This window comes from Chelonoidis abingdonii, chromosome 6 (genome assembly GCF_003597395.2).
Source record: "Chelonoidis abingdonii isolate Lonesome George chromosome 6, CheloAbing_2.0, whole genome shotgun sequence".
NCBI lineage: Eukaryota > Metazoa > Chordata > Testudines > Testudinidae > Chelonoidis > Chelonoidis abingdonii.
Genome location: NC_133774.1, coordinates 93783320 through 93795113, shown reverse-complemented (window position 1 = coordinate 93795113; position 11794 = coordinate 93783320).

Here is an 11794-nt window from a genome sequence, read left to right as displayed (position 1 = left end):
TGATGAAAATGCATAATTTAGCAAATATGAAAAATTTCTTTGCCTTTTGAAACTTGTTTTTTTCCCTCCTGCTTTGTTTCACTATTCAACTCAAGATTATCCAAAAGTTTCATAAAACCACTTCTGAAAGTAGATTCTCCTTCAGATGTCTCCTGTTCTTCAAGATGGCTATTCTCTTGTTCTATGGCATCAGCTTTTATGTTGCTAACAGAGCTTAGTTCAGTAGCTCCACAATCACCGTGAGTCTCTTCAGTCTCCTCTTGCACAACCACCTTACCCTCAAGATGTTTGGCGATGTTTTCCTCGTTAGAGAATCCACTGAATTCTCAGGAAGAAAATGGCTGGTGTCTCTCTTTTGGGACGAAGACATCTGGCCTTATTTAACTGATACAAATAAAAATAATATTTATCCGAAACACTAATATCATGGTCTGACTATAACAGTGGTTTATCATCTCAGCATATCTTTTGGCAATCATCACTTCTTTCTCTACATGCTTTTCTCCCATGGTCCATTTTCAATTGCTGTACGTCTTCCTCACGGAGGCAATACTACTTTCCAGCACAGCAGAACTCAAATATTTTATATTTTTCCTTTAAATGAAAACATGCTGTGTGAAGATCTTTTGTGCTCCTTGATGGCAGCACCAGACCTATTTGAGCTCTTTGTCTTCACAATTCTTTCCGGACATTCCTCATCTGAGCAATCAAGTCAGGGAGCCCAAAAATAAGCACTAGATTCTTCACATAGAGCCTCTGTGGTTTTACTTGAATAATTGTCAGTCTCACACAAACTGAGGTTGTGGCAGGACACTATGTATCTCTGACCACACATCTTTCTCACCTATATTTTGAAATTTTGATTTTTCTTTGCTGTTCCAAGTTTCATCAGCAAGTGCAAGTTGGCCCAAAATACCTGGGGAGATCTCAGGGTCCCTCCTTTGTCTCTTGTTCCTAATTATTGTCTCTCTCTTATCGTTATTAGCCTGAATATTATAGAAACATTTGTTTTCAGGGGTAACCTTCTAAATAATCAAAAGAAATACACCTCTTTTTATGCTCTTAGTTAACTTCAGAGATTCAAGGAAGGCTGCAAATATTAGCATGTGCATCGAAGTTAAAATCATCTGTCGATTGTGACAAAAAACTGAGAGCTTCTGGTTTCTTTCTTCCTGCTACTTAGTGCTATTTCACTTTCATTGCCTTGAGACAAAATAAGTCCTTGAGATAACAGTGAAAATTGCAGCATATGAGTAGCTTGCTGAGATTTACTAAGGAACAATTGTGCCCAACTCATAACATGCTGAAATTTTTGTGTCTCAGGAAGAGTCAGATTCTCAAGTAGTCTGTGATCTAATTCTGAAATACAGGTTTGTCTCATACATTCTCTGTGTGTTTTTGGATTTCTGATAATTGTTTCTTGTTCTTTTCTTTGATGGTTTACTCCAGATGATCTCTGAATTAAAAGTTTCCTTCCATTTGTTGCATCATTAGTGCTGACAGCCACTTAACGCAAAAGTCTGGTTTTCTTCTTCTTTAGTGCTTACTACAGAATGTAAAACTGCTCCTCTGGAAGCTGATGAGCTTAGTTTATCATCAGTACCACAAGAAGGAATCTTTGTCTTTCCACTCCTTCCATAGTAAGCTAAGCGCTTGGCCCAAGGGAGTTTGAGGTTGCAGGTGCAAGGTATGTCTGCTTCATTAATGATTTCAGCATGGAGCCGTTCAGCTGCTTTTTCAGATAAATGCTCCATCTGCAAAAAATACATGTACACAAAAATGAAATTTTTCAGCAAGAGTAGAACTGCCAATATAATTCTTACAGATGAACCGAGACTTTCCATGAACATATTCAATGCAGCATTACAGGACTGAAGCAACTAACCATAGGCAAAAAAGGGTAAAAAATGCATATTAGTTTCGATTAACTAATTAAAACAAGATGCAATTTTACGTTTCCATTCTGAGACTAAAGTCTTGGTTCTGTATCCAATAATGTCAACGGCAACATTCCATTAACTTATATGGGTGCAGCCTCAGACTGTAGGCGCTCTATCCCCAACTGAGCAAAGTACTTAGGCATGCATGTAACTTTAAGCATGTGAGTAGATCCATTAATTTCGATGGAATGGCTCATGAGCTTAAAATTAGGCACAATCTTAAGTATCTTGCTGAATCAGTTCAGACTTTTTGAAGCTGCATGAGCTTATTGGCTTTAAGGCCAGACAGCTGCTTTAAGCACACAATTATCTTTTAAAGCAACACCATCAAAATACTCATGCTGCTACAAAGACTCTGGCTAGAGTTTAGCTGAAGAAATACGTGATGGAAAATGGTTCATAAGAATGGCCATATTGGGTCAGATCAATGGTCCATCTAGCACCCAGTATCCTGTGGTCAATGACAGGTGCTTCAGAGGGTATGAATAGAACAGGTAATAATCAAGTGATCCACCCCCTGTTGCCCATTCCCATCTTCTGGCAAACTGAGACTAGAGACACTTCAGAATATGGTTTTGCATCCACGCCCATCCTGGCTAGTAGCTATTGATGGACCCTATCCATCCTAGACTGAATTTGTCTAGTTCTTTTTTGAACCCTGTTATTTTTTCACACAGCATCCTCTGGCAAAGAGTTCTACAGGTTCACTGTGCACTGCGTGAAAAAATATTTCGTTTTGTTTGTTTTAAACCTGCTGCCTATTAATGCTTTGGTGACCCTTAGTTCTTGTTATGAGAAGTAAATAACACTTCTAATCTACATTCTCCACATCAGTCATGGTTTTATAGACCTCTATCATATCCCCCCTTAGTCATCTCTTTTCCAATCTGAAAAGTTCCAGCCTTATTAATCTGTCCTCATATGGAAGACGTTCCATACCCTTAATCATTTTTGTTCCCTTTTCTGAACCTTTTCCAGTTCCAATATATCTTTTTTGAGATGGGGCAACCACATCTGGACGTAGCATTCAAGATGCGGGAGTACCATGGATTTTTATAGATGCTATATGATATTTAATGCAGACCAGAGTAAAAATTAAAAATACTTTTCACTTCTACAGTACCTTCGCATAAAGAACCTCAAAAGACTTTACAAACATTGCCAGTAGGATGGGTAAATATTATTCCAGTTGCCACAGAGGGAGAAATTGAAGAACAGAGTGATTAAGTGACTATCCCAAAGGCACACAGATATCTGGCACAGATAGGAGTACAGCCCAGATCTCATCCACTTTTGCTAGAAAATAATACAAATGAAGCAACATAAAAAAATCGTAAGTATTTACAAATAGTTTCAAATGATTAAAGAACAAATAATATTTACTAGATATACAGAAGTCAATGTCAACTGAAAAAAACACTATCTAAAGTCAGAAGAGACTTCTCCAACACTTTAGCTCTCCAACACCTTTTGGCACATCCCTGTATATTCAACAACGTGGCCCTTCCAGTAACTAGTCTCTGACCTTTAAATCTTCATGTAGAAACCTGCCTGGATACAAGAGTAGATCTCAAATACTGCTGCTTTAGAGCTTTCTTTAACATGAAGGTCAAACAAACTTCTCTGGCTCAGGTCAATCTCTCACTTCACTTCTAATAGTTTATCCTATCTCCAGCCCACTTCTCATCCAGAAGGAATGACCCAAGAGAGTTACCATTAACACTCAAATATTTTTAGGGCTTTAGAGATAAGTTACCCTGGGGAGACCTCAGAGTCTCTTCTTTGTCTCTTTTTCCTAATTATTGTCAATAAACAACGCTGTATCTTCACAGGAGTGGTCAGACCAGGCTGCTCAAAATGGAATATTGCATACCAGGACAGTTAGTCTCTATTCTCACCTCCCTGACTGCTCAAAGAGGAAGTTACCTTGGTATACTCCTCCCACCTCAGCTTCTGTCTGAGTCCTTCTCCCCAATTAATAGTATTTTCTTTTACAATTGTTCAAAGCTTTCTCAAGCAGCAGCAGCAGAGCAAAATGGAACTGATTTTTGTCAATTACACAGCTCCCCAGAGGGTTCTGAATAGCAGCTAAATACACTGACAAGACTGGTTAGTGTTTGCTGTGCTGCAGTTTTCACCTTGAGCAGCTGTGTATTGGAAACAAACTGTCTAGCTGAAGATTACTTCTGGGGGAATTCTGCACCACTGCGCAAAGCAGAATTTGCGCAGAATTAATGTTCTGTGCCAAATGTCCTTTTTCTCTCACAGAACTGACACCGCAGTGCTGCTGGCTGTCACAAGGGGTAGCTGGACCCAGCAGAGCCCAGCTCACAAACAAAAGACGTTGTTAGGGCGGAAGGAGGGGGCAAATTCTCCTCACCTCCTGAAAGGAGGATGTGGCATGCATGAAACTCCATACTCAGCATCAGGCTGTTTCTCCCTCTGCATTCATGGGCTCTAGGAGGGGAAGTGAGCAGTTTGATGGGCGGCTGGATGCTTCCTTGAATGGGTGCATGAAGAGGTGGATGATTGAGTGAGCAGGTGGATGGCTGAGTGGGGAAAATGAGTGGCTGAGCTACTGGGTGTGTACGTGGATGAATGGACAGATGTATGGATGAGCAGGCAGATAGATGGCTGGGCGATCATATGGCTGGGTGAGTGAACAGTTGGATGAATGGTTGGAAGGCTGGGTGACTGAACAGCTGTATAGCTGGGAGGGTGGATGGAAGGCAGAACAGGTGGCTGGGTGAGTGCATGGTTGGATGGGCAATTGGCAGGGGCGACTCTAGACATTTTGCTGCCCCAAGCACAGCGTCATGCCGTGGGGTCGCTCTGCCGCTCACCGGTCCCACGGCTCTGGTGGACCGGCAGAGTGCCCCCCGCAGCATGCCGCCCCAAGCACGCGCTTGGCGTGCTGGGGCCTGGAGCCACCCCTGGCAATTGGAAGGCTGGGTGAGTGACTGCATGACTGGGCAGGTGATTGGAAGGCTGGACAGCTGCATGGTCGGGAAGCTGTAAGGCTGGGAAGCTCTGTAGCAAGGCACATGGCTGGCTTGTTGGAAGGCTGGCTGGTTGTACAGGTCCATGATCAGGTGGCTAAGTGGCTGGATGCCTAGCTGCATAGTTGAACCAGCTGTTGCAGGGTGGGAGAGGCGAATGGGTGGTTGCGTGGGCAATAGAATGGTTGACTGGTAGCTGTGTGGCGGGAGAAGTGGCTGGCTGAATGGTTGAGTGGCTAAACGCGCAGGAATGGGGGGAGTGGGCAGTTGCCTGACAGTGTGGTTGGAGGGGCGGCTGCATGGTGGGAGAGGTGAGTGGGCAGCTGGCCAAGTGTCCGTGTGCAGCAGGGCAGGGCCGTCCTTAGGTTTTATGGTGCCCTAGGCAGGATTATTAAACTGGTGCCCCTGTGCCTGTCTTGCTCTTAGCAACACAAACATAAGCTTACAGTATTGGAAAACTTGCCACAGGCATGTTACTAAAACCAGTTTAACTTAATTAAGCACACTGTAATGCTGATGGACTAGCACTAAAGAGGTAGCACTATAGAAAAAATTCTGATTTGACAGAATGATTCGCTGCTCTAGGTTTTGCACTTTGTCATTAGTTCTCTTGTTTCCTATTTCATCTGAATTTAGTCCCACTCAGCCCGCTGCGCAGCTGAGTGAATGGACCCCAGGACAAAGCAGGTTGTAGTGGCTGCCAGGTTCGCTCCGGCACTTTGAGCTAAGCCCACTCGCAGCCTGGGTTCCGGGAGGTCCCCAGGCCGGGCACTGCGTGGGGATGGGCAGCAGATCCCCAGTGTATATGAGGAGTATGTATATATATGGCGATTTGCAGGAGCAGTTCTGAGTTCCACTGAGGAGAGCGTGCCACAAAAAATCAGTCAGGCGCATAATTTCCCCTTCAGCACAGGGTATCCGTCGTATGTCGACCCTTGACATCTGTATACACCTTCGAGAGGAGAGTAAGTATAAGTCTAAGGCTCTACCAGTTGTTGATGGCTGACGATTTGAGTAACAGTTAATATAGAAGGTCATGTCACACTTTTTTGGTTTCTCAGAGGAACCCCACGTCCCTTCCACATAACCAAACTTGTCACAAATATGGCAACAACTTAATTTCTGTTTTTTGGCTAAGATATTGATTATTTTTAAAAAAAATATATTGAAACTGGAATTCCCAGGATCTAGAGTGTTTTGCAAACAAATTTGTTAAATGACAGTCTACATGGCAAACAAGTTATGCTTCATGGCTTGGCTCACCCCCAGCCTGCTGGTCCAACAGATTGCAGTAGAGGAGGAGAATGGTTGGAAAACTGAGGACCCCAAAATCCACCTCTGGGGTGCAGAGTGGCAAAGCAGCAGCAACCTCAGGTCCGATCAACACCAACTGGGCACACCGAGAGTACCAGTGGTGAAGGTAAAATACAGAGAGAATGGGACACCACTCGCACACACCGCAAGCTCATCTGCCATGCAGCTCCCCCAGATGACTGAAACACTGCCAGCCCAGGGGAGAGACCCGCCCCAGCTAGGGTGACCAAGATCGCAGTGTTTGATTTTATAGTGATCTGATTGGTGGCTTTTGTCTTATTATAGCACAATAACCCTATGAGAGACCAGCGATTGTGAAAAAAGTAGTGCAGGGTGGAGCGGCTGAGGGTGGGTGCGTGAAATAGAGTCCCGATATTAACGGACCACAGATATATTTGTGGACTGGTCTGTAATCAAGAGATGGATTGCGTGCGGTAGGAGCCTAACCCAGGTCCCCGGCCCATGATTTTTTCACACACACCCTATCCCCAGCTCCCCTGTCCATGATTTTTCACACACTTGCTATCTGGTCACGCTATCCCCCAGCCCAGCCCTCTGTGTGTGACCATCTATCTGGCTATCCCCAGCCCAGTCCTGTGCGACCCTTCCAATCCTGGCTTTCACTTTCAATCCTCAGCAAGCAGCCAGCCAGGCTCCCCTCCCCCCCAGCACCTCACCCAACCCAGCCCTGACGGAGGGAGTGGGGGAGAGAGGGGTGTTCCGTGGGAGGGAAAGAAACGGGGGGGGGGATGCTCCGTGAGACAGGGGGGAGAAGAACAGATGTCGTGGGGGACAACAAAGGATACTGCCAGAGCCACTGAGCCTGCCTCACCTCACGCCAGGGGAAAGAGTCACACTCACAGGTGAGTTCCTTCCCCCACCCCTTCCCAGCAGCCAATCCCCTTCCTCAGACTGTGCTGCATTCAGCTCTCTCTAGGACCCAGCAGCCCTGCTTTTCATCTGTCCGGGCTCCCAGCAGAGCGGTGCCCCCAGACCTAGTGGTGCCCTAGGCGGCTGCCTATTCTGCCTATGGCTAAGGACAGCCCTGCGGCAGGGTGACACATTCAGCCCTGCCCCCAGCCCGGGACTCCCCATCCACTTTGCCCGCAGTGCTCAGTCCCTGCACCGGCCCACACGAGGGTTCCTTGTGCCGCAGCCAGATGGGGCAGCGCTGCACAGGCCGGTGCTGGTGGGCTCAGGGCCAGTGGAGGGGGGATGACCGGGAACAGGCTGGTCCCTGCTTTGGGGCTTGTACCTTGCTATGGGGCAGGAAGGAGGAGCCAAGCAGCCTGGGGCGCGGACAGGGCAGGAACGGTCTGTGCTTCTGCTCCTTCCCCGGTCCAGGTGGCAGTTTTCACGGGGACAGCAGGGTGCAAGTGCCTGGAGCCGCACTGAGCAGCCACCTGCCCGCCGGGAAGCCCCCGCCTCAGCCTGGCTCGCCCCCGCCTCAGCCCGGCTCGCCTTGGCCCGCAAGCGGCGGGTGTTAGCAGCCGCCCCACACCTGCTCCCGGCCGGGGCCCTGCTGGGATGTGGGTAGGGGAGACTCGGCCAGCCCGACTATGTTCCCAAGTCTTTTGTTTCATTAGAGGAAGACTTTCTAATGTCTTATTCCAAAAAAAATAAAATTATATCCAACCCTGGCGGATTTGAAATATCTTGGTCCATGGTAAGGAGTAGACCAACCTCTGAAAGCTTACTGTGAAGTATCACTAGAGGGCAGTCTTTCACTTGCTTCAGGAACAAATTTTGTGTGTCATTTCTTTCATAGACAGTGCAAGAGATGAGCACAAAATTCTTCGGACTGACCAAGAGAAAAGATCAGAGTTCAAATGGTAACTATTTAATAAAAAGTATTTACTATTTTGGCTTCTGCTTATATACCAGTTGAGCTATAAAAGCAGCAAAGAATCCTGTGGCACCTTATAGACTAACAGACGTTTTGGAGCATGAACTTTCACCCACGAAAGCTCATGCTCCAAAACATCTGTTAGTCTATAAGGTGCCACAGGATTCTTTGCTGCTTTTACAGATCCAGACTAACATGGCTCCCCCTCTGATACCTGTAAAAGCAGCAGAGAATCCTGTTGCACCTTATAGACTAAGGAAATCTCAGCATCCATTTTCTCATTCATGAGCACGTTAACGGACGCTATTCTCCATCGTGCGGACGGATAGAAGCAAAAAGTATGTTTGGGTGAAGCGATTGAAGGAGCCAGGCCTAGCGGTCGAAAAAGACCCAGGAGTTCTCCGTCCTGCTAACCTAACCTAGGAGGAACAAGTGTTAAATAAATATAGTAAGTAATGCCATCGTAAAGATCAACATGGTTTAGTGTTCAGACATTCAAACTGCTCATAGGTTGCATGTGAAGTGAAAGCTGATCAAACACAACTCGAAAATGGCGGTTTAATTTGGCTCTTTCTTTTCTCGTATGTCCATTCGCAAACCTCGCAAGAATGCGTCAACACAAGCCGTTAAATGCACTAATAAATACGACCAGAGTATGTAATAACTTAAAAGGAACAAATTGAAAGCGTTCGCAAAAAAAAATCACGTCGCTCCAACGATGCAGTTCATCCTAGAACATCACAGTCCAGCCGAGATAAGCGAGGTAATTGAGAAGCTGGTGGAATTTGTAGGGTTGGCCTGTCTGAAGTAGACGCAAGATCGTGTACCTCAGGCCGCGTAGACAATGGATCGTGTGCATGGCCCGGGATGAAGCTGGAGGCATGAAGTAGGGCTAGCGTCCGGTAGTTTTTGATAGAGTGTGTTAATGGGACATCACTTATTCACCGTGTGTCAGAAGTGGATCTTCCCGTGATTAGACACGGTCCAGACCCATCTACAGAGAGATCACTTTCTAGACACCCGGTGCAAATAAGTGATGGCACCGTAACACCACTCGACTATCAAAAACCTTACCGACCGCTACGCCTACCTTCATGCTCTCCAGCTGCCATCCCGGCACTCAACGATCCTTGTCTAGCAGCCAAGCAACTGAGACACACCTCATCTGCCTAACCCCTCAGACAGGGAGACCAACACCTACAAAATCCTCACCAAGCATTCTCAAAACTACAATACCCCGCACGAGGAAATAGGGAAACAGATTCAAACAGAGCCAGACTGTACCCAGAGCCTCCTAACGCAAGACAAACCCAAGAGAAAAAGAAACAACAGAGACTCCACTGGCCATCACATACAGCCCCCAGCCTAAAATCCCCCAACGCTCATCAGGATCTACAACCCACACTGACAATGATCCACACTTTCACGGTCTTGTGGCAGCCAAATCCTTGCCCACGGACCAACCTGCCAAAGCTATTGAACGTATCATCACCAGCAAACTGCACACCGCCCATACAAACTCCTGCCTAATCGACGCGGTCGAGGAGGGTGGGTACCAATCATGCAACACAAACTCGATAACGCCAACTCTGCCCACATATCACTACCAGCCGACACCACCGATAGGACCTAGACCCAGATCAGCCCATACTATCACTGGTCATCACCTGCACGTCCTCACCAATGATAAATACGCCATATATGCCAACAATGCCCCCTGCTATGTACATCGGCCAAACTGGACAGTCACTACGGAAAAGGATAAATGGACACAAATCAGATATCAGGAATGCAATAGACAAAACCTGTAGAGAGCACTTCAACCCCCTGGCCACACATAGCACCTTAAGGGGCTATCCGGCAGCAAAAAAACTTCAGGACCAGACTTCAAAGAGAAACTGCTGAGCTTCACAGGTCATTTGCAAATTTGACACCATCAGCTCTGGACTCAACAAAGACTGGACCTGGCTTGCCAATTACAGAACCAGTTTCTCCTCCCTGTTTTCACACCTCTACTGCTAGAACAGGGCCTCACCCTCCCTGACTGAACTAACCTCTTATCTCTAGCTTGCTTGCAGCAATATATACCAGCCCCTGGAAATCCACTACCTGCGTCTGACGAAGTGGTATTTCACCCACGAAAGCTCACGCTCCAAAACGTCTTTTAGTCTAATAAGGTGCCACAGGATTCTCTGCGCTTTACAGATCCAGACTAACACGGCTACCCCTCTGATACCTCTGATACCTGACAGTTGAGCTAATTATCTTATAGCTAGAAGTGGTTAAGAAAAAAAAATAATTATAAAGAGTATTTATATTAAATTTCAGTGTGTAAAAAATAGGCTTTTTTATTAAGTGGGTTGAGTTATTTCATAGAATTGTGACTGCAAGTCCAAGTGAGAGACTGCAGTCCAAGTGAGAACTGGAAAAGTGTCCTCAATTCAAATTCAGTGTCAGATTCAGCTCTTCTTTCCTACACACTTAACTACACACTGCCATGCGCTTGCCTCCAGATGTCCTCCTCAAACTGTAGGTTGGTTCCCTGAGATAGCGTTTTTTGTTTTTTTAGTCAATTGAGTTATTCATCTCAATAATTACTTTTAGCATTAGGCAAATTTGTGAGCAGACTACAACAAGAAATTCACACGACCTACTAAAAAGTATGCTTTAGTTATTTGAATTAAATAACCCAGTCATCCATTGTGACAAAACAGAAATATAACATAAAAAAAGGTCTTATTACTTACAAGAACGATAAAGAGTGGATGCTTTCAATTATTTTTAACCATTGCAATGGCTTCCCTGGCTACGAGACAGGAAAAATGGTGCCTTTCAAATCAAGTTACTAAATGGGATATGAAACACCATTTTGCATTAATGTAGTGTCAAAGTAGACTCAGGACTCACAGTTGTCAACCACTCTGTTTATTAGCACAGTGCTCTGCAATACACCCAGATAATGTGAGCCCCATACAAGACACAAACTACGTATTAACAGATAAAAAAAGGGCAGGAGTTTAGACAAAGGGACAAAGAAAGCAACAGACAGGAGAAACCACCTGTGACACAGCATGCATATTCCACGTCCTTACTGATTGGAATCGATCTAAGGCTAATACTTTTCCAGTTGCCCTTAAACGGTGCAATTGTTCTATGCTAATGTCTGTGTTCCTGACACCTGGATTGCAACATTCCAACAACTTTGTTTAAAGGTGCAGACAACATTTCTTTAATCCATTCTTATTTTTACAATATAATTAATTCTACTTTCACAGTAGACACAGTTTAACTACCTTAGAATCATGTTAGCTTGTCCTGGTGTACTGTAGACTATCCCATCAGCTAGCTGGTCATGGTAATTTTATTTGGAATAAACTATCTTAATATATTTAAAAATGAACTTAAGCAAAATCACAAAATAGGTCAGTGGGAGAGTCCTCAGAGCCTCAGTCATTATTCTTGGCTGGTTGTTAGATCTCCCACTTCACACTATTGTATAAACCACAGTCTTTATTCACCCATACCACATTCACAAATTGTCTGACTTGCTAACGTTAAGTGGGTGCAGATCAGGGCAATTCCCCTCAGCTTGACTGCTGTGGACAGCTCTGATGTCTTTCTGCCAAATCTGTGCTGGCCTGCCAATTGCTGTTGAGGGCTGCTCTGTCCACTGATATTAGCTGTATCCGATCTGG